The sequence below is a fragment of the Idiotropiscis lumnitzeri genome, chromosome 8 (assembly GCF_059441095.1).
Source record: "Idiotropiscis lumnitzeri isolate Australia: NSW breed Sydney's pygmy pipehorse chromosome 8, RoL_Ilum_1.0, whole genome shotgun sequence".
Taxonomy (NCBI): domain Eukaryota; kingdom Metazoa; phylum Chordata; class Actinopteri; order Syngnathiformes; family Syngnathidae; genus Idiotropiscis; species Idiotropiscis lumnitzeri.
Genome location: NC_142398.1, coordinates 347887 through 352357, shown reverse-complemented (window position 1 = coordinate 352357; position 4471 = coordinate 347887). Strand labels below are relative to the sequence as shown.

The window sequence follows — 4471 nt, the reverse complement described above, 5'->3', positions numbered from 1 at the left end:
CCCAGAGCTAGGCGCTTTATGTTGCCGGGGATTGGACTGCCTTTGACTGCCTCCTAGCTCAAAGGAAACCCAAATTCTTTGGTCCCGCCCACTGGTAGTGAGCCGAAGCCCTTGTATTAAATAATAAATAAATACATAAAATAAAAAAATTAATAAATTTAAAAAACGGACCGATCCACTGCTTGGGTTAGTTTGACCCACCTTGAGATCCGTTCCCACTCAGTGACAGTGTCTACAAGCCACTGCCACCAGGCCAGTGAACCGACGTCCAGGCAGTGACAAAAAACGTGATCAAATTACATTGCTCATCATAAGGTGTTTGTGAGACGCTCTTTGTATGTTTCCTCAATTAAGACCTGTTTTCCATTGGTGTATTTGAAAAAAGTGGTGAACCTGTTAAATTCACTACAAAACGTTAAGAAGATGAAAGTAATGTTTGAAGGAATATTATTTTTCTATCGACATGCCGGCGGGCGGGCACAGATAGAGAGTGATAAAGCAGCACCACCCGCGCGGGGCGTGCTGACGAAAAGGCAAGCGCTCCTCCTCTCATCGCGTCCTTATTAAGACAGAAAAAAGACGCTGTTGAATTTGACCTATTCGCAGTTCGAGCAGGTGCTTAACGCTGGAGAATATCACCACTTCGAAGTTCGAACTGCTGTTGAAACGGAGAGGTAAGTGTTTTTCGTTTGTTTTTATTCAAAACATGCCTCGAGTGCATTTGTTCATGGTTAGAGATAGTTGTGTGGAAAACACTATACAAAGTAGCACCATGGATGTGGGCCTACAACACTGGCCTAGCAAACATGTGCTCCTACATCGACATAATTGACGAGCTCCAGTTAAGCATTGAATAATTATAAAACGTCATGGTGCTTTTACTCATTTAAAGAACTAAACCGACGCGTATTTTCATCCGGTGGTCAGGTTTGCATTGAATGTGAGCACGAGGGACGCTAGCTTGTTGCGTTAGCTTTGCGGAGCTAACAGCTTGCACTTTTGTTATAGAACAACAGAATGCAAGTACCATGATAATTTCTGTCATTAATTTTTGTGTAAGACACGATGTTCACTGGTTAATTACATGATTCTTAAAGCAAAGGTTACTGTGAATGCAATTTTGGTAAGATTTTTGTAGTCACACTGCATAAATCTGTCTGTCTGTTGTTTAAACTTCAATATAAACTATTATGGTTGAAATCGTTAATTGGGATGGAGGGATTGATATTTTTTTAATTTATAATTTATTTTTCTTACACTGATATTGTTAAAACTCCATTTAGCCTATAGTATTAATAATTCTCAACACAAAACTGTCTTTTTTCTTTATAGAATAAACAATGCCTTCCCTGAGATGCAGGAAGTCCCCAAAGCAGGATACTATTGAACATGCAGTCAAGGGTCTGGACAAGACTGCAGAGTTAGAAGCGAAGTATATAAACTCATTTAAAGGTATGATGTTAACGCTTTTGCTAAGATATATTATTGTTTTCTGATAACCAAGCTGACATCGTTTTTTAAGTGGTTATTTTACATTAAGAGTGTCTTGACCTTTTCTTTTGTCAGTTTCAAGTTATTTCAGTGAGCGTGAAACCTGATGGTAGGAGTTCTATCTAAATTAAGGCTGTACTTGATGACGCCCTCCGGCATTTTTATACCACAATAGACCGGTGAACAAGTCCGATATTGATAGTCTAGTGTAAAGCACGTTATACGTCACAGAGATCACGTGACGCGATCCAATATGACTGTGTATACAGTGTATGTCATTGTTATGAAACTAAATAATCTTAAAGTTTTTTTTTTACGTAACCAGGTGCCATTGACATTTGTACTTTCAGTCCTAATACATACTGGCTAATGCAATGCTGGAAAATGAATTTTGGCTGGTCTGTTCCTTTAAAATCATAAAGAAGGGCTCTGCTCTATCCCTCACAAGAAGCAATGTTTCAAACCACCCTACATTAGTATAGTGGCCCAAATGAATATGATGACTCCTTATTTGTGTGCTTAAAAATATGACGAAGCTATCTTGATTTCCCTGTTAACTAGGTCGAGGAGTATTTACCAAGGCCCCTTTCAGGAAAGACGACTTTATTCTTTATTATGGAGTACAGAGGAAAATTGATAGATTCTGATAAATCTCAACGCAGCAAGATGGATGGAAGAGGCACTGTCTTTTTGTTTGACTTCCGCCGGCAAGAAAAAACTTGGAGGTGAGGCAAAGATTGAGATGTTATCTTATTTTTGTTTTTATTTAAAAAAATAAACACATACTCATCCCATAAGTGTTAGGGGAAAAATCATTCTCTAAGCAAAAATGTATACCGTATTTTCGCACCCAAAAGACGCACCGTGTCAAAGGGCGCAACACCTGTTGAGGCCGCTATTTCTGTCTTTGTAACATATACTGGACGCACCGCCTGACAAGACGATAGCACAGCTGCTGTTAGCATAGCATGAACTTGGCAGAGCTGCCCACACTGACACAGCCGATAGCAGCCTACTATGCCCCAATAACATGAGCAATCACCCCATTGTTGCAGCAGACGCCAAGTCTCTATTGACAATAGCTGACAATGGCTCAGGCCAATATTAGGTGCATTGGCAATAGCCTACAAAGCAACGTCAGGGGAGGGACTTGGCTGCTCACCACACACAAAAAATAAAAAACTCATCATACAAGCAAACAATGAAACATAGAAATAAGATTAACACAAACATGTATCTCTCATGCCATCAATATACCCAAAAAAAATGAAAATAATACAAAAGCCACTCAGCCTTAGCTAATTCAAGCAATGCATTCTGGGAGCAGAGACCCACAATCCCATAGCTGTTTAGAGAGATTTGCATGGCTGTTTAAAGAGATGTGCTGTTATGCTTTGGACTTTTTGTCTGTTGTCTAAACCTGGGACGTTTCTTGCTTGCAATAACATAAATGATAAGACAGACTAAAACATTGTGGACAGCTGCCCTTTGTCCAGCTTTTTCCAACACCATCACCCAAACATTATAGTCAGATGGTGTATTTGTCACGGTCGATTGTAAGCATGGACAACTCACTCTTTGCCCAGCAGGGTGTGCTAACATGCACTTCCAACAGCTCGTTGATGACAAGGGCTGATGGACGTGAGTGGTACTTTGTCCATTTAATGGACGCATCGACTGACAGGGCGCTTTGTTTGCTTATGACTGCGAAAATACGGTGATTACTTTTATTCATGCGTTGAATCTGTACAAATGAAAATATAGACCATGAAGTCTCAAAGACAAGCTGTTAATAGGGTCTGATTCCAATAGAAATTTCTTGTATGATTTTATTTAGAAGATTTAAAAATTGTGGATTTCCTATTTTTATGTTTTGTGTACACAAGATTGTCTCAAAGATTAATTTCTGACATTGATTGAATAATTGTTTTTTTTTTTTTTAAATCTATTTTAAGTGTTGATGCCGCTCAAGAAGATGGCAGTCTGGGAAGACTGGTTAATGATGACCACATGCACCCCAACTGTAAAATGAAGAAGAAGACAACAGAGGACAGACCACACCTCTGTCTGTTTGCGCTCCGAGACATTGATGTTGGCGAAGAAATAACTTAAGACTATGGACCAGCTGGCCTTGGAGAACACAGGTTTGTAAGATGCATCTTTAAGTACAATAACAGAGCCCACTTGTGGTGTTCTGGTGATGTAGTTTCCAATTAGTTTGGCAATCTAATAAATGTATGTTGAGGTTTCTATGGAAGTTGAACATGCTGACTGACTGGGGGAGTTCTCCATTGTCCACTATCTGTAATTCAAATTTGTGGGTCTGAGTCAAAGTTTGGCTCTTCAGGAACAACGAACTGGTCAGGGAGTGACAGTATTACAAAGTTCTGCGTTACTCTTTTCTGGGCGGTGGCCCTGTTAGGCCATCATATGCCATATTGCAAATATCCCCATTGTGGGACTAATTAAGGACATCTTTATGTTGTGGTTTCCCTACCAGAACCAGCACCAACCCTGTATATTCATGATATAAAACACTGTTTCAATTTGATATTTAGCCTTTCTATACTGTAAAAATAGAAGACCCCAGGCTTTCCTGCGCCCCCTTGCCCAATTGGTGGTGTTCAGGAGACAACCTGGGACTGAAATATCAGTCACAACCAGTGTTGTTTTCGTCACTGATGACTATGACGAAAATACTTCGTTAACGCCCCTTTTTTAATGACGATGACAAGCTAAACGAGGTTCTTTTATGACGAAAACATGACGTGATGTACATGAATTTTTTTCGTTGACGAGACAAAATTGTTAGCATGTGGTTCATAAATTATTTTATGTTGCTTTTAGTGAAATAAAGCCACAACAGTTGCCCAACAAAATGTTTTGCTTCTCTGCTTATTTTGGAGCAGTGAGCATTGATTCCACTGTTGCCACTTTTTTCTGTTTGTAATGAAGAATCCTTTGTAGTCCATCCAAAAGT

At 39.5% G+C, this 4471-nt stretch overlaps 1 long non-coding RNA gene across 1 annotated transcript; it reads left to right on the top strand.

Annotated features, from left to right (window-relative positions):
• Positions 1-537: 537 nt before the first annotated feature.
• LOC148331462 (uncharacterized) lies at positions 538-3620 on the top strand. Its single transcript, XR_015844590.1, has 4 exons — positions 538-674; positions 1333-1452; positions 2053-2216; positions 3447-3620. It is a non-coding gene; the product is annotated as an uncharacterized LOC148331462 (long non-coding RNA).
• Positions 3621-4471: the final 851 nt, after the last annotated feature.